General features: G+C 38.8%; 1 long non-coding RNA gene across 1 annotated transcript; it reads right to left on the reverse strand.

Annotated features, from left to right (window-relative positions):
- Window positions 1-11,188: 11,188 nt before the first annotated feature.
- LOC119982584 lies at window positions 11,189-16,609 on the reverse strand. The gene is made up of 5 exons (XR_005464426.1): window positions 16,339-16,609; window positions 13,752-13,955; window positions 12,040-12,250; window positions 11,853-11,931; window positions 11,189-11,524 (listed from the first exon to the last, which is right to left on the reverse strand). It is a non-coding gene; the product is annotated as an uncharacterized LOC119982584 (long non-coding RNA).
- Between the last annotated feature and the right edge of the window lie 2,398 nt (window positions 16,610-19,007).

Consider the following 19,007-nt stretch of genomic DNA (forward strand, 5'->3'; position numbering starts at 1 on the left):
ATATTGTTGTAGAAGAGAAGCCCAGTTGAAGTAACTGCCCAGGTGCAGTTGTGCTGAGAGTGGTCCATGAAAAGATGAAAAAGTTGTGGCAGTTACCACAAGGTAGTCCAGGTGGCAGTACATGAGAGAAATGAGGAAAATTGTTGTGAGAATATGGCAGTAACTTCCAACGTACAGAACATGGAGTAAATCAGGGATAACTGCAGTAGGATCATGGTTTATGGAAAAGATTTTCATGCAAGACAGGAGGTATAAAAGATGGTAGACAGACAGGCGGAAGACACACACACAACCAGTCAAACAGACAACAAAACTCAAGTCCAAAGGCATCCTAGCATTCTAGCATTTCAATTCCATTTCCAAACTCGTGTCAATTTCAAGCAAATATTATGTCATTCATTCCAAATTCTCTTGTGTTTATTTCTTGTCAAGTTTCAATACCAACCATCGTTGTGTAAATTGTTCTTGGTGTCTATGTATTTTTCTTCATTCTAATCTCAACAAAGCGCACTTCAGTGGAGTTGGGGAACCTAGAGCTATTGAGGTCCCAAGATAGTTCGTTCAATTATCTAGATAGAAGTCTTATTTACATTCGGTGCATTTTATTTCATTAGTGTATGAAACTATAAGCCTTGACACACCTGCAAATCATCATCACCTTGGGCAACATTTTGGTGACAACAACCTTTTTTGGCACACCCGTGGGACCGGAGAAGAAAAATCTCAAAACTACCATGGCACCGCGTACTCGCTTGTCAGGAAAAGAACCAATCACTGGGGAAAATCCGCAGGAGGAAAACCTACTGACTGAGATGGAGGAGGCTGGCAATGATGGTAGCACTGAACAAAGGTAGGAGCTCATTGAACTAAAGCGCACTTCAGTGGAGTTGGGGAACCTAGAGCTATTGAGGTCCCAAGATAGTTCGTTCAATTATCTAGATAGAAGTCTTATTTACATTCGATGCATTTTATTTCATTAGTGTAGGAAACTATAAGCCTTGACACACCTACAAATCATCATCACCTTGGGCAATATTTTGGTGACAACAACCTTTTTTGGCACACCCGTGGGACCGGAGAAGAAAAATCTCAAAACTACCATGGCACCGCGTACTCGCTTGTTAGGAAAAGAACCAATCACTGGGGAAAATCCGCAGGAGGAAAACCTACTGACTGAGATGGAAGAAGCTGCCAATGATGGTAGCACTGAACAAAAGCAGGAGCTCATTGAACGACCAGCGGGCCTATCTGATGAAGCCGCCATTTTGTTTGAACATTTGGTCAAAACCATCAAAAATCTGGAGTTGCGTTCTAACCAAACAATTGAAGATGCCATGAAACAGGTGGAGCGAAAGTTGGAGCAGAAGTTTGAAGATATGACTATGGGGGGCAATTCCCATCACAGAAAGGAGCAAACTACCAGGCGGATGGTGGTTACAGCAAGTACACTCCTCCTCCAATGCGTTCTCCATCTGGTAATGGTCAGAATTTCAGACCTGTTGCATATGGAAATACTAATCCTATGAACAATCCAACTACCTATGCAACCACTAAACCCGATGGACCAGGAGGCAACGTCACTGCAGGAATGGGTGCTATTCGTAGGGTTCAACCTATTATTCCACCACAAACACCACCTATTGATCTGGAGACTCTTAGACAGTTAGTTCAAGATTTATATGGCCATGGCCTTAGACAGGTTGGTCGACCAGAGTATCACAAACCATATCCAGCTGTTGTGGATAGGGAGAATCCTTATCCAAGAGGATTTAGAGTACCTGATTTCACTTTATTCTCTGGAGAAGAAGGACTGTCCACCGTGGAGCATATTGGTCGTTTCACTGTGCAATGTGGTGAATTGGCAAACTATGACAACTTTGACAACCTTCGTCTCAGATTATTTCCAAACTCTTTGACAGGAGCTGCTTTTACTTGGTATTCTACATTACCAAGAAATTCCATCAACACATGGTGGGAGATGGAACGGTCATTTCACACTCAGTTCTTTAGAGCTGAACCAGAGGTGTATGTGGCTGAGCTATCCAGATTGGTGCCGAAGGCAGGAGAAACCATCAATGCTTATATTGCTCGTTTTAAAAGGCTGAGGAATAGATGCCGCATCTATCTGCCTGAGTCAGAATTTATCAAAATGGCCCAGCGAGGATTGGACATTAAATTGCGTCAAAAATTCCAAGGTATGGAATTTTATGACTTTTATGAAATGGCAGCAAAGGTAGCAGAATATGAAGAATTGTTGAAAGAAGAAAGTAGGAGAAAGAAATCTTCTATGGGAACTTATTACCAGGAGATGGAGATGGCTGCTGCGGAGGTGACTTCAGAAAAGAAAGTGTGGGTTTGTCCCACATTATCCAAACCAAAAGCAACTGAGCCAGTAAAGAAGCAGTCCATGGGTGGTAACATCAATTATACTTTTGATGTGACCAAAACGGAGGAGATTTTTTATTTTTTATGGCAGGAAAAGTTTGTTACATTTCCAGCTGGACACAAAATACCATCTCAGGAGGATATGAAAGGGAAAGAGTATTGCAAATACCATGACCTGTGGTCTCATACCACCAACAACTGCTGGACTCTGAAGAACATGATTCAGGAGAAAATAAACAAGGGTGTCTTACGATTCCCTGATAAGGAGTCGATGCTGGTAGATGAAGATCTATTTCCTCCGGTGGCAACCACAATGCATGCAATTGATGTAGATCTTCGTGCCTGGAGCTTAAAAGGAAACTGAAGGAGAAATCTCAGGTATGGGAACCAAAAGCTCATAATTCTCAAAATTCTCGGGTCCACAAGGAGAAGAAGGGATGGAAACCGCGATATGTGCAACCACCAGCTAGCACCATTACCAACTGATGGCAGTTGGTGAAACATAAGAAGTTTCCAGCACCTCTAACCAGAACTCAGTTGAGGAGGAAGCAGAGGCAGTATGCTGCCTATATGAGGAGTCACTACAAACCTCCAGTGATTCAACGTAGGAGCTGGACATGGGTACGCAAAGAGAAGAAGCAAGAGGATAACCATCAAGTGAAAAAGGATCAACCACCTGCAAAGGAATTCATGATGGGAGCAATTCAGGTACCATATGAATGTTCTATTACTACTTTAGTTTTGCCAGCTGCTTGGCAGGCTAAGAAGCACATAAAAGAAAATTAAATGCCAAAGTTTGACCGGCTAGGGAAAGGTGATCAACCTTTCAGCTCAGTGAAGGTGCAGATAGTGGATGAAGAGACCCCCAAAAGGGTTATCTTGGAGAAACCTTCAATCCAAATGTCACAGCACATCAAGCCACTGTATGTTAGAGCACAGACAAATGGCAGGCCAATTGATAGAGTTTTGGTGGACAACGGTTCTGCAGTCGATACCATTCCACGATCAATGCTCAAGCTGCTGGGTAAGAAAGAAGATGATTTAATTCCAACTGACGTGACTATGGCAGGTTTTACAGGTGAAGTTACTAAGACAGTTGGTATACTACCAGTTGAGCTGACTATCGGGCAAAAATCTTCCATGACTGCCTTCTTTGTCATTGACAGTCAGGCCAAATATCAAGCTTTATTGGGAAGAGATTGGATTCATTCCAATTGGTGCATTCCATCTTCACTACATCAGCTCTTGGTGTGCTGGAGAGGAAATGATGTAGAAATCATTTGGGCAGACAACCAACCATTCAAGACTACATCAAACCAGGTGGAAGCTCGCTATTACCATGCCCAATGTGGACCAATCCAGTTCGAAACCAAGAAAGAAGAGATGCAGAAAATTGTAAGACAATTGTTGCAACCAACGGCCATTGTTCCTTATAGGCCGAGGAGGTCAGAACCAATCATTGAAGAAGTTCCATGATGTGGTCGAAGGATGAAGAGAGGATAGTGGCGGCCGCAATAAATAAGATTGTAGTACAAGCTGCCATTGACAGAATTGTAACAGAAGAAATTAGTGAAAAAGAGATGATAGTAGAAGATGATGGCTGTTTAGCCACTAATAATAAAGAGGAGTTGAATTGAAATGATTTGCAAATAGCACCGGCCAAATTAGATGATTTGAAGGCCAAAACCCAAGATCCTTTGGAAGAAGTGAACTTGGGAGGGCAAGAAGAGTCTAGAGTCACTTACATAAGTTCTACCTTGGATCCAGCTATCAAGGTAAAACTAATAGCTTTACTTCACGAGTTCCGTGATTGTTTTGCTTGGGATTACCAGGAAATGCCAAGATTGAATAGAAAGGTGGTAGAACACAGACTGCCTATCAAGCCAGGATACAAACCATACTAGCAACCATCTAGAACAATGTCTTCAGAGGTGGAGCTGGGTGTCAAAGAAGAAATACAAAAGTTGGTTAAGGCCGGCTTTATACGGCCAACCAGGTATGTTGAATGGTTATCCAATATTGTACTGGTAGTTAAGAAAAATGGCAAAATTCGTATTTGTATAGATTTTCGTGATTTAAATACTGCTACACCTAAAGATGTGTATGTTATGCCAATTGCTGACATGCTGATAGATAGTGTGTCTCAACACGAGTTACTATCTATGATGGATGGTTACTCTGGATACAACCAGATATTTATTGCAGAAGAAGATGTTTCAAAAACGGCATTTAGATGTCCAGGAGCATTGGGTACTTATGAATGGGTAATGATGCCCTTTGGCCTAAAAAATGCCGGAGCCACCTATCAACGAGCAATGAATGCTATCTTTCATGACATGATAGGCAGGAAACTGGAAGTTTATATTGATGATATTATTGTCAAGTCAGTCAAGACCAATGACCATGTGGCCGATCTCAGACTTGCATTTGAAAGGATGAGACAGTACCAACTAAAGCTCAATCCTTTGAAATGCACATTTGGAGTTAAAGCTAGAAACTTCCTGGGTCTTTTGGTTCACTAGAGAGGCATGGAGATTGACCAAAACAAAGCTAAAGTCATATGCCAAGCTCAACTACCGAAGAACAAACAACAACTCCAAAGCTTCCTTGGTCAGGTAAATTACCTTAGAAGATTTATTTCTAATCTTGCAGGTAAGACCAAGGTATTCTCAGAATTATTGAAGTTAAAGAAGGAGGAGGCATTCAGATGGGAGTCAAAACATGAAGAGGCCTTTCAAACCATCAAGGCCTACCTAAGCAAACCTCCAGTCCTCATGCCACCTACCAGGCATAAACCATTGAAGTTGTATATATCAGCTACTGACGATTCCATTGGGTGCCTACTAGCCCAGGATGATGATGTTGGAAGAGAAAGAGCAGTCTACTAGCTGAGCAAATTGCTGACAGATACTGAAGGACGATATTCTGTGGTGGAGAAGCTCTGCCTTGCATTATATTTTGCATGTACCAAGTTGAGGCACCACTTGCTTCAAACTAAGGTGTACGTGATCTCAAAGATGGATTTGATCAAGCACATGCTAACCAAGCCATTGCTAACAGGAAGGATAGGTCGATGGTCATTGGCCTTGACAGAATTCAACCTCAAATTGAGACCACACTAGGCAGTCAAAGGGCAAGCACTTGCTGATTTCCTTGTTCACCACCCATGTCTGGAAATTCCTGAGACCTTACAAGGCATGATAAATGCGCACACTACACCAACTTTTGAAGATGAAGGTGAATGGGTGTTAAAATTCGATGGGTCTAGCACTAAGATGGCTGCTGGAGCTGGGGTAGTCATTCAATCCCCAAGAGGTACAAAAACCACCTTAGCTTCTGGTTTAATACTCCCAGAAAGTTTGATACAACAAATCATCACGGTGGAAAGACGATCTCATCCATCCATTAGAGAATGAGGCATGGCAGTTGAATGCCTAGCTCTTGACAATCAGATGGAAGATTGGAGGAGAGATATCATTAACCATTTGACATATCCCAATGATCCAGCATCCAGAAAGGTCAAAGTGATGGCACAAAGCCATGTAATAATCGAGGGGGAACTCTTCAGAAAAGGATCTGATGGTTTGTTATTTCGCTGCCCTAGTTTTGTTGAAAGAATGAAAATAACGCAACAGGTACATGAAGGTATCTGTGGTGCACATCAAGTCGGTCCAACGATGAGATGGTTGATTAGGAGGCACGACTATTATTGGCCTACCATCTTGAAAGATTGTATTAAATATGTAAAAGTCTGTCAACAATGCCAGAAGTTTGGCAACATTCAAAAAGAATCATCGGTGGATATGCAGTCTATCATTAAACCATGGCCATTCAGAGGGTGGGCGCTTGATATCATTGGAAAGATCTTTCCTGCCTCATCTAAAGGCCATCATTTTATCCTCGTGGCTACTAATTATTTTACAAAATGGGTAGAGGCAATACTCCTGAAGAAGGTCGAACAAGCAGAGGTGGTAGATTTCATCAAAGAACACCTTATTTTCAGATTTGGCATTCCAGAAACCATCACAACTGACCAAGGGACAATGTTCACTGGAGGGGAGGTCAAAGCATTTCTAGAATATTATGGAGTCAAGTTGCTCACATCTACCCCATACTATGCTCAGGCTAATGGGCAGGCAGAGACTTCAAATAAGGTAATCATTTTCTCTTGTAGAAAACTATCGAGGATAATCCTAGAGCATGTGGCACAAGATACTACCAGAGACTTTATAGGCCTACCGCATATCCAAGAGAACAAACACTGCAACTAGCCTTTTTGCTCTCACTTATGGGCATGATGCAGTACTACCTATGGAGCTGGTAGTTCCATCTTTGAGGATCATGAAGCAACATGGTCTATCTGCTAAAGAATATTCAGAAACTATGAATATGGAGCTGGAACAGTTGGATGAAAGCAGGATGGAGGCTTTGAACAGGATGATAGTCCAAAAGAAGAAGATAGCAAAGGCATACAACAAGAAAGTGAAGAAGAAAGTGTTCCATGAAGGCCAAATGGTGTGGAAGGTGATCCTACCACCAAGAATCAAGGACAGAGCGCTAGGCAAATGGTCTCCAAATTGGGAAAGACCCTTCAAGGTGCACAGAATACTAAAAGGCAATGCATACTGGTTAGCAGACCTAGATGGTCAGCCACATAAGAGATTCATTAATGGTAAATACTTAAAGCCATATTTCCCAAGCATTTGGGAATCCACATCTGTAATGGTATAAAGAATGTAAAAGCATGCTATTTAGCGCAGCCATGAGTTGGCCTGGTGGCCGCATATTATGAATAAAAATAGTAGATGGCCACAAGCCACATAAAAGAAATTGCAAATAAATAATTACCAATTATAAAAGAAAATATCCGAAATTAAGGCCAAATAATGGCCAAAGTCAAGTACTAGAAGCCAATACAGATGGCAATAAAATAAACCAACCAAGGCCAAACAATGGCCAAAATCCAACAATTAAATTAGCATATGCTTTAAGGCCAACCAGGTATTCTGATGAGCTTGAAGACGAGCTTGAGTTAGCTGCAAATCTGAAGACCAAGCTTGAGCATCAGGTAGTCGTGACTTGATGGAAGAACCTAGAGTATTGAGGCTCTGTTGAGCCTCTTGGAATTTTTCATGCACCTGGCTTCTTGCATCATATTGCTGCAAAATCTTATCTTTCAAACCTTGGATTTTGAGCTCCAAAGCTTCAATTTCTTCTTGAGCAGCAATAATATCCTTCTGAATCCCAAGGTCTTCAGCAGTAGGCTTTTAGAATTGGCAAGTAAAATTTCGTAAGCAGCTCGGTCTTTGGATAAACCTTCCAACTTACTAGATAAAGTCTGTTCCAGAGTAGTCTTGATGAAAAGCAGTGGGTAGATGATGCAAATCATGTTCCAAATGTATGAGCCTGCTTTTACTCTCTGGAGCTATCTGAGGATCTACCTGCAAAGTCTTCACATGCTTCAAAGCTTCCTTACCATCTGCTTCTTGAACATCTGGAAGGTTTGCCTCAAAAAGCTGGACCAATCTATTGGTTGCATGTTGCAATTCTTCCTCAGTTGGCACTTTACTAGCAAGAGGAGGTGGAGTCAGGAAGGAGAAATCCAGACCTGCTAATGGATTTACCACATTGGTTGGAATGATGGAGGTAAGTACTTTGAATGATGTCGCTGCCTGCATAAAGTACTGTCATAAGTATCAAAGAATTATTCGTGGTGGTAAAGTAAAGAAAGTGAAAGTGAAAGACATCAACCTGAGAAGAGAGAGGAGTAACCGAGCCAGAAGGTTGGTTAGAAATTTTGGGGGTGATAATTGGCTCATCTGATGAGGGAACTCCTACATAGCTGGTGGAAATCTTTTCACTCTCATCTCCAGAAGCTTCACTATCATCATCTCCTGAAATAGTAACAGGCTCTGAACTGGATTGTGTGGTCTTCTTGATTCTAGTAGAAGATCGTTGAGATCTTCTCACAGCCACCACCTTCTTATGAGTTTTTGGCTTCTTCTTGAGAGAAATTGGCTCATTCTTAATGTTCAATTTTCTAGAAGAAATTGGAATAGCAGGAATAGCTGCATAGCATATTGCCAGATCAGAATTTCATAGACAGACAAGCAAATGAAAAGGAGGTCAAGAAACATACCAGGTGTAACATCTGCAATGTCTGCCTCAGATTCAGTATTGGGAGGAGGTAGTGGATCAAGTGGAAGCAGACTTGTGTAATATCTTTCCCTCTAGGATAGATAGTCAGAAGTACTACCAGGACTGAATGGTGGTAGTAGTTGGAACACAAATCTCCTCAAAGCGTTATTACTGGCAACCACCTGGTTTTAAATCCTTTCTCTGGACTGAACACTGGTCCTTTCTTCTCCAGGAGGGTTGTAATGGAAAAGGCGGTTAAGAGGCACATTTTGGGTATAACCCAACTGCCTAGCATAGAGTTGAGGATTGTAGGCCTCAAAGCCACAAGTAGGGTTCATAGGGTTGTCAATATTGGCACCTTCATGGAGATACCTGGGTGTAACAAGACTGGCCCAGAAATCACGAAGGAGATGGTCCATTACCATAGATATGGTAACTTTTGAAGACAACAATGACATCAAAGGACCACCAGGCAAAGTATCAGTAAACAAGAAATATTCAGAATCAGGTCGATCTAAAGGCAAGGATAAGAAGAAATTGAAGATTTCTACAAAAAATCTATCACTAGTGCAAGCTAAAACAAACTGCCCATAGGAAGTGAATTTGGTAGGTAGTTGATAGCCATGAGAACGTAGAGCAGGGAAGTAAGTGAACAGCCAAGGCTGAAGAATCTAAAGGCTGCCAGAAAAATGATGGTAAAAGGGTTTCTCAAAAGTGAGCAAAAGACAGTGATAAATACGGCCTAGCCAAATACTACCTAAAGCTACATTCTGACCTTCAGCTAGGGCACATGCAAGGGGAATATAATCTTTGGCAGGTTGATTTGCAAAGGTACCAAAGACATACCTGCATAGTAGACACCACAAGAACAGAGCATGCTCTTTGAAGGTAGGTTCCCCAAGATGTTTTGTGGAACTCAAACCCTAGTAGGAAAAAGTTTTCTTTTCCTCCATTACTCCTACCTCGGCGATCCTGACAGAAGAAAAAAGGCAGGGAGCATCTGGACCTGTGAGGGGCAATCCGGTTAGGGCATACATATCCCTCAGGGTGATGGTCATATGGCCACCGGGAAAGACAAAAGAATTTGTCGAACGAGACCAGAAACAGCAGGCCGCTGAAATAAAAAATTGGTCGAAAGGAATTGGCTCAAGGGTCATGTCAATAAGCCGATCAAGTCCCTGCTTCATCCATTGTACACCGAAGGTAGTTCGAAGTCGATTGATCCAGTCTCTCCATCCCAGAGGAGGTTTGGGCCAGGAACGATGTCGTTCCAGTAGAGGTAACTCTTTTGCATGATTGGCAAGGAGTTCTTCACGAGAAGGTGATGAAAAGCTTGTCAGTTTTTCGGGGGAAAGGTGGGAATTAATAGGAGCAGTATTTGGAAGGAAAGAAGCCATTGTTTAGAGAAGAAGAAAGGAGAAAGCTAGGGATTTCTCAAACAAATCAGGAGGTAAAGAGGCGTGCAGGAGTAAGGGATTAAGAAGCATCAGCTCAAATTAAATGAGGTAAGAAAATAGTTCAAAATTTTAAATAGAGTTTATTTGATAGTAATTGATATTTGAGAGGGATTTGAAGAAAGGCCGAAAAATCAGCTCGAAATCCAACTTTGAACAGTTGAAATTCAAGCTGGGGGGGGGGCAATTGTTAGCACCAAAAAATATCTTGGGCCTAATAAGCCTAGTCCATGTACAAGGCCCAAGGTATAGCCCATACGGTCCATCACCAAGGCACAACCCATAAACCCATATTGTTGTAGAAGAGAAGCCCAGTTGATTTGGGGGCCTTGGAATAAGGGGAAATACCGCTGGCCTATTGGGCTCTCTTGGAGGTGGCCCTACAAGTGGATTTTTGGGGAGAGGGAATGAAAACAAAGAGAGGAGCGGGAATTTTTTTTGACAATAGCTAGAAACAAAATATGTACAATATATTTTCTTTAATGTTTTTGTCCTTGTCCATGTTGGTATGCTGAGTAATCAAGCCAACTCAGCGCCACCTAGATCTGGGATTCTTTGGCACATATTCCTTTGGGATATTTAACATTTTCGGGGATAATTTGGAGACAAATTGCAACAATTTTCCTTTTTTAACCCTCACTTTATATTGGAGTGACAATAATACCCTCATTCTCTCTCCGCCTTTTTACCCCACATTTTTAGTTTGGATTAGTTAATAATTCAATTCTTTAATAATTCTTAAAATAAAAATTATTAAAAATTATTTGAAAAGTAATTGCTGATATTAATATTTTTATTTTAATTAATTTTTTATTTAATAAATTTTTTACTATTTATTGCAACTATTTTAACACAACTTATGTCACTAATAAAATACAATCAAACACCTACCAACATTTCAAAAACCATATCTACTACGATTTATTATCTACCATATATGCTACAATATATGTAACTGTCAAAATTATGCGCCAAACAAACCCTATATATGCTTATATGGAATCCACTCTAGCTGAAGCAGTGAGGGCTCTTCATGCAATTAGAATGCCTAGTGAATTGGGATGACGACATATAATATTAGGAGATTCAACGATTATTGTAAAAGCAATCCAAGGAGGGGACGTGCATCTGTCGTTATGCAGTTCAGTGGTGCTGGAAATTAAAATAATGATCTTGCTAACTATGTACGTATGAAAATAAATTGGGTGGTATATCTGGGAGAATTTACCATGTTAACAGAATGATAATCTATACTGTAAAATTAATAATAAACAAGATAAGCACACACTGTGCACATAACTTGTCTATTAACATATTTTTATTACATACAAATAACTAATATTGTGGAGAAAAAAATGGAGGTTTAAGCTATAATCTCCTAATGGACTCAAAGCAAGACTCAGCAGCTCCGATACTGCAACCATAAAGCTGAAAGAAACATCGAAAGCTGCCTCGACTCGAATAGCAATTCTTGTGGACCCCGAAGAGTTGAAACATGTTGCCATACCCAATGGAGCAGCACACACAAGATAGCCATATGCCTCACGCTGTGACCATATATATTCACATATATGTCAGTACCAGAACATCCGATTATTGGTATAAGTAGAGTTACATATATACATAAAAAAGAGAACTGTTGGAGAAGACACCCACTCAGAGAGTCGCACATCGAAAAACTGGGAGTGTTGTGAAGGGTTTATACTTTATAATGCAATGGGTAGACTTAGCTATGGTTTTTGAGAAAAATGGGCTCCCATCCTTGGGGTATTCCAAGTTTCCAACAGTCGTAAAATTGGGAATTTAAAACACATTGCTAATGAAAAAGCAATTATACTTAAATAATCATATCTTAAAGAGAAGGTAAGTTCATACCAATATTTAGGTATATTAAATTCCTGCTTCACAGTACTGCATTATCTTTGGTGGATTACTAATCTGATGATTATGAGCTCTGCAATAAAACAAAATTTAGAACAAAACAATAAATATTAGAACAAAACAAGGACATCAATACCTAGTTATCGCGAATACAAATACTGGCCACTAAAATTTAGCTTACCCGACACGTTTGTGTTTTAACCCAATTCTCTTCATGGCTTGCTGTTCTGCTTCACTAAGCAAGAATACACGGCCACTCACGTTCGTTGCGACAATCGTAGTAGCATTTATGCGCTGGCCTTGGCCCATAATGGTTGTCAAATAAAGTGTCGCATCTGGTAGTACTGCTGCCTTGGAAGTTCTGTTTCTCCCCCTCGCTTGTTATTGAGTTACTGAAACAACATGCACAAGAAAATTAAAAGTGCCTACTAGACAATGCTAAGCCATTAATATTATTAAATAATGAAGAAAACATAGATCAATATGTTACGAATAAAAAACTAATTAATATAACATAAATATAATTATAAGAGATTATTAATCATCATATTCCCTACATGAAACTCACAGGTGAGTATAGTAAAGCAAACAAGAATTTAAGAGCTTTAATGAAAGGTATAAATCAACAACCAAGATCTCAAAGCTTTAATGAAAGTATAAATCAACAACCAGAGGGACATCATCTTGACTCAGAGAAGGCTTTTGCCTAGAGAAGAAATACTTTCACAATAGGAAGACATCTCAAATTTAACAATTATATAGTAAATTCTAATTAAATCCTGCTTCATTAAATCATTATAGCTCCACCAGTTTTCATTTGATGAATTAGACGAGCCAGACAACACGCAACATGCCTTATAAAGAATAGTAATCATGAACCATGAATTTGTTCTAGTGTTATTAATGGCATGCTAATGTTCAAGAATGGAAATTCAATCAAGGGGAATATTGATAGGCCAGCTGAAAGGGAAATCCCGAGCTGTTAAAAGTGTGATTGTCTTTGCATCGTAACCCCAGGAGCCCCTTGTGGAGCTTTCCTCGAAAAGGTAGCTCTAAATAAGCCCACGAAAAGCAGAACATACCAGAGCAGCCTGTCTTTGGGAATCAGCAACCCCAAGCACTTTTCCAGGGACAGAACTTTGGCCAGAGAAATGGTAATCTCCGATCAAGGAAATAACCTACCAAGCATCCTTCCCAGTAATCTTTCCCTGCTTTCTTCAAGAATTCTTTCCAAAATTTCACTAACTTGTTAAAACTTGGTCCAAAGTCCAAAAGGAAAATAAAAGGAAAAATCCCTTTCAATTCTCTTTTTTTGAAAGAGAAAAATTTATTACTGGCACCAAGGGGTGCAACCCAAACAGTCATTACAAAGAAGAGAAAGACAGACTAGCAAAAAAATTGGAACTAAGCCCACTTGACCATTGCTTAAACGCAATTAGCCATCCATCCAAAAAAGCTAATATTGAACAATCCTTCTCCTGGAAAACCCTAGAGTTTTGTTCCTTCCAGATTAACCAACAAGTAGCCTGGAGGATCAGCACCAAAATTTTTTGCCTAGGTTTGTCACGAATCAGGAAATGCGAAGCCTCCAATTCAGAGTTTAGATTCTTAGAAGACACCCAAATGACACCCATCAAGTTCCAGATTGCGCCTCAAACCCTTCCAATTCTCATCCGCATCGAAGAAGAAGTAAATTAATTGAACGAAACTCCCAGCAAGAGACAATTTCATATGAACAATAACAAATGACATTGACGAAATGAGATAATATAGTAACGTTCACAGATATCAAAATTATTCCTCATCATTATCTTAAATTGGTCTAGACTCGTGAATTTATAATCTATACTAACAATGATATAAAATTCCATTAAAAGGCTACAATGGAAATACCTCAAGTAAAGGAGAAAGGGAGAACGACAGCATGTGCTGATGTACACCATTCAGGGCTCTTTCTGCAAGGAAGACAAGCCAATGCACCACAGCTTCTATTCGTCTACGGCAGATGATCTTATCACTTAATATTGATATGCCATCCACCGCATTCATTGATGCGGGTCATTGAGGCTGCAATAACGCTGCTGAATCGGGCCAATTCTGTACCAAATCATACAAAGAATGTCAACTACTAATATTTGACTCTCTGGATCGCAAATATTTTAAAGGGTTTGAGTTTGCAATGCCATTTCTATATAAGTTAATAATATAAAAATGCTTCCAGAAACATATGAACATAATTTTATCTAACTGAAATTTTTAGAAAAATAGGCATATACTGATTGGTAAATGGTTCTATTATTCAACAAGGTTTTATGTTTCAATAACCACATCTCCTACTTGAAGATGCTTCTTTTTGAATCTAAAAAAAAAAAAAAAACCGATGATGGAAGTATGATAATGCTATCCCAATTGGGAAATCACTCTCTTTTGGATGTTGTTGCAAATTGTAATATATTCCTAAAGTGTTCCCTTGATATCTGAGCATCAATTTGCACTAATAATAGAGATATGCATCAAATCTGCTTCGGACGCACTGTGAACACAATATGGTTTTTTTTTTCCTTAAAATATGAAGAGCATTTTGGATAGCATGAATATCCCAATTTGGCAAGTGAACGAGCAAGTCTATCACTAAACAATGGTTTCCACCTATCTTGGATTTTTACAAATCAAAGGTGGATGGGTATTATTCCAACCCTAGTTTCCTTCGTTTAGATATTGTGCTCTCTCTCTAAGTCCAAGTTCTTTTATTATAGTATTTATTTCTCTTATTCTTCAACAAATTCAGATGGCCTTGAAACATAGCGTCTTTATGCTAGAGACTAGCTTAAAACAGATTCCCAAGTATTGTTACTTCGGCATCATACTTGTCAAATGCAAGGAGGCAGACCTAAGATTCAAAGTACTTCTATCATCCGAGACGCAAGGACTTGAGACTTCTATTTCTCGCGGCACAAGGAGGCAAGCGCCCGAAAGATACAAGGCACAATATTAATAAAATATATGATAAATCAAATAATTGTTAAAATAGTATGCAATAATATACATTATTTAACACACAATAATAAATAAAGAAATAAATATATCACATGAATCACATCACATTATCAAAGTACCAATTATCAAGCGTGACAAAAATGATAAAACTGATCCCACAAGTGCATAAAACAAAATAGCATAACAGCATAAAACTAACAAAATAAGAAAACATAACAGCATGACATATTTAAGTTCAGAAAGTGAAACTTTATGGAAACAGTTGGTCTCTATCACATGATAGATAGGGCTGCGATTCTCAGTAGCGATCCGGATCTTCCTCTTTCAATGTATTTGAGTTTACATTGTTCTTTAGCTCAGGTTCCTTCATCTTGACTTATTTATTTTCAGGGCTTCAAATTCCAAAAGAAACCCAACATTAAAACTCTTTAGCCAAGTTGAAATTGAGACTTAGAATGCTGGCTGGGTGAGGTGAGAGCCCATCGCCTCACCTCAGATGCGCCTTTGACAGGTATGATCGCCATTAAAAAATAGCAAAACCAACTTGTGAGTATGAAGCTCTTCGTCTACTATTCTTTATTTTGGTGACTGTTGAACTTTTATATTTCTCACACATACAGAGAAGATAACATGTTTGTTAATGGTTAGGCAAATTTGTGGATCGTTATACAAGAACTTTCTCATCTCCTATAGCTTTCCTTAGATCCTCCACAGACTTCACATGTTAGACATAAATATGCAACTGTGCGTGGGCGCTCAAAAGTAAACATTACATGACCCTGTAAACAAAGCCTACTACTATGAAATAAACTTAAGAAACTGAGAACAAGACCAACAAGCATCAGCAGAGAATCAGAATGGTAACAGCTAATCAAGGATATAGACATCTTAAGTGGAGCTAATCTAATCTAACGGCTAATAAGATAATCATCAGTAAAATCGAGCAACGCAGCAGCTCTGGGAGCTGATAAAATAGACTTCCCACGACCAGATTTTCAAAACAAAGCATACAGAAATTTATAGTGCCACGCTGTTGCAAACTCATAGTTATCATACCGGGAATCAAACATGGCTAAGCAACACCAGAGCGAAGATGCAAAATACCATAACACAATTGCAACCAAAGAATAGCCAGTATGTTTAGGGAAAAAATGAAAGCGCAAATCTTTTAAAAGAACTGTTTTCATTGCATTGCAATGTGTACAAACACCATTATATGAACATTGTCAAAAACAATACAAGTGACTGTATGGTTAACTAATGCCAGTACAAAGTCCTCTAGCTAGGTTCCTTCTTGAGAGAAGTTTCTATTGCATTCTCAAACACAATATGGAAAAACCCACATGAATTGTATAATAAAACCTTTACATTGAGGTTGATACAGAACAGATTCTAGGCCCTAAGAATAATGTTCTCTGAATTCAATGTGAATCAACGCCCTAATAAACAAACAAGTTCTGAATAAATTCTAACAAAATCAAACCTGAGAGGGGACGGTTTTGGTGGATTACTGATCTGATGTTGTAAGATCTTGAATTTTCCATCTTCTTCGTCGTCTTTGCTCTCGCCCTCGCCCTCGTCCTCGCCCTCGCTCAAACTAGAGTCTTCCATCCCGAAATTGCACGCAGGTAGGAAAGACCGGTGCTTTGGCGAGCGATCCCCTTGGGAAGGTGAACGTTCTTGCGGCGACCACCGACTCTGAAAATCTCCTAATGAAAGCAGATTTAATTTCTAGGTTAAGGTGAACGAACGGGCATCATACAATATTACAATGGAAGGTGGTAGGTGAGGTTAATTTATGGTAAAAAGCCAAAAACGTAAAAGTATTTACTATTTATAGTATTTTATACTGTATTCTTTTTAAGGGTAAAAAAGGTCAAATATCAAGTGAAAATTTTAAGAGTAAAAAGGTAATATATCAAAAAAAAATATACATATATATATATGGTATTATATTAAAACTATATGGTAATATATTAAACACGTAAAATTTTTTGTGAATATATTGATTTATGAAAAAAAATTATATAGACGAGCAATATAAATATAGACATGTATACATAATCAAATTATCAAAGATAAACACTTTATCAACCACGCGAAGAAAAGAAAAAAAAAAAAAAAAACTTGTCTATAATAACATAAAAGATAATGCTTGAGACCCCTAAAAAGTGATTTCAAAATAGTTGTTGTTGCTATTCAAAATCACAATCACGAGTTATGAATTACCTTCCAGGTAATAGACTCGCAGTGAATAGACTTTGCAAAAGTAAGAGCTTCCTTAGCTGTTAGGCACTAAGGAAATACGAGATTCAAAGCGGCGGACAGACAAACAAATGGCCCTAGAAGCAATGTGCATTCTAAACAATGGCGTACTTGAGTCTACGGGGGCTCCGGACAAACTCTAAAAAAAGGGCCCTCTAAAATTTTTTTGTCGCTATTGTCATATAGTTCTTAAAAGTCTAACTCTAAAAAAAATATATATTACTTAAATATAACTCGTTTAGTATGTTGAGAAGCAAAATCACTAATTACGTTAGTATAATCAACCTTTTCCGCAAATCACTCTCAATAGACAACATAACTAACCCATTTAACATTTCTTGCGACATGGTGAACCAAAGATATGATTTTATCAATTTCAACTTTGAAAAGCTTCTCTCGGTGAAGGATACCGTTACCGGAATAGTTAACAATATTCTATATGCAATCCATGTATTTGAAAAACCACCATCAAGCATTTGCAACACCAAAGAGTATTATTCAATTATTGAGTCTATTAAGTGGAACAAAATCACCTGATAAGGCTATAACCAGAGGCTGTTGAACTGCAGAAGGAGCAAAATCTCAAAGAATCCAAAACTCGATGCAGAGCATAACCCAGAAGAGATTGCAAAAAGGACCAAAGAGAATTAGAGATTGCAACACCAGAGAAATCATGAAGATAAAAAAAAAAATAAAAAAAAAATAAAAAAAAAAAACCTCTAGAAAATCAAAACTCAAAGAAAGAATTACCTGCAACTCTCAAGGCCCAACCCGACCCATCCTCCTTCTAGTTCCAAAATCCCAAACAGAAAAGCAAATCAATGTAAGAGAGAACTTAGCAAAATCAAAGATTTAGAAATAATTATTATTATAATTGCACAATTGCAGTAGATAGTAGAAACGAAGCGAAGTTGAAAGTCGAGAACTGAGAAGAATAGGGAATAGTGAATGAGTCAATGAGGCCTTTTGATATATATTTTTTTCCTTAAAATTTATTCTCTTTTTGTAGATTTTAAAGTTGACATTTTAATGGGCACCTATTGGTCTTTTTAGTTTGGCCTTTCCTTCTTAAATTTTCTTTCTTTCTTTGTGGGCTTTATAAACTAATACATATGGCGTTTTAAAATGGGTTGGGAAGATAAATGGACTACTATATATAACTAACATTATTAAAATTTGGAGGCCCTTGGCGGCGGCCCAGCTCGCCCCTGATTCCAAACTCGTCTTTGGCAATCATTCCTAGACCAACCTTAGACTTCTTCAATGCCATGTCGAAAGTTCATCTTTGTGACATTACTCGGGAGCAAACACCAACTAGCTGGGGAATTGTTTGGAACAACTAACCTCCTCAAAAACAGTAGCTTGGTCTTCTTGTACTCAGCATGCAACATCTTACATCTTCAGGTTTGTCTATGATGTTTTGATGAAGGGCTTGATTTCTCATATTCCAAACCTACCATAAACACAAGATTTGTGAAGGTCAGAATAAAATCATTGCACATTCTCCATATGAACGTCTTTACTTTGAGAGGCACTTCAATCAACCAAATGGTAGTCCAAATCTCTGATTCGGAAAATCTACGTCACTATTCATAAACATGATAACCACTCTTGATCGAGTAATGACCTTTAGGATCAAAACACCATTGACGAACATCCGGAGCTCTCACATCTCCCAATGGAATTTCCATAATGGCTTCAACATCAACCGGAAGGAATCAAGGAACAACTCCCTCAAAAGTCTCATTCCAACAACCTTTTACGATCGTCAATTAGATGATGGACCCTTAGGTAGCCCACATTGGAGAGATTTACTAGTTCTCATAGTTTTAGAATCTTTTTGATTTACTTTCCTGATATTGTAAATGTTTGTATCTCCATTATATT

Source organism: Tripterygium wilfordii, chromosome 17, assembly GCF_013401445.1.
Source record: "Tripterygium wilfordii isolate XIE 37 chromosome 17, ASM1340144v1, whole genome shotgun sequence".
NCBI lineage: Eukaryota > Viridiplantae > Streptophyta > Magnoliopsida > Celastrales > Celastraceae > Tripterygium > Tripterygium wilfordii.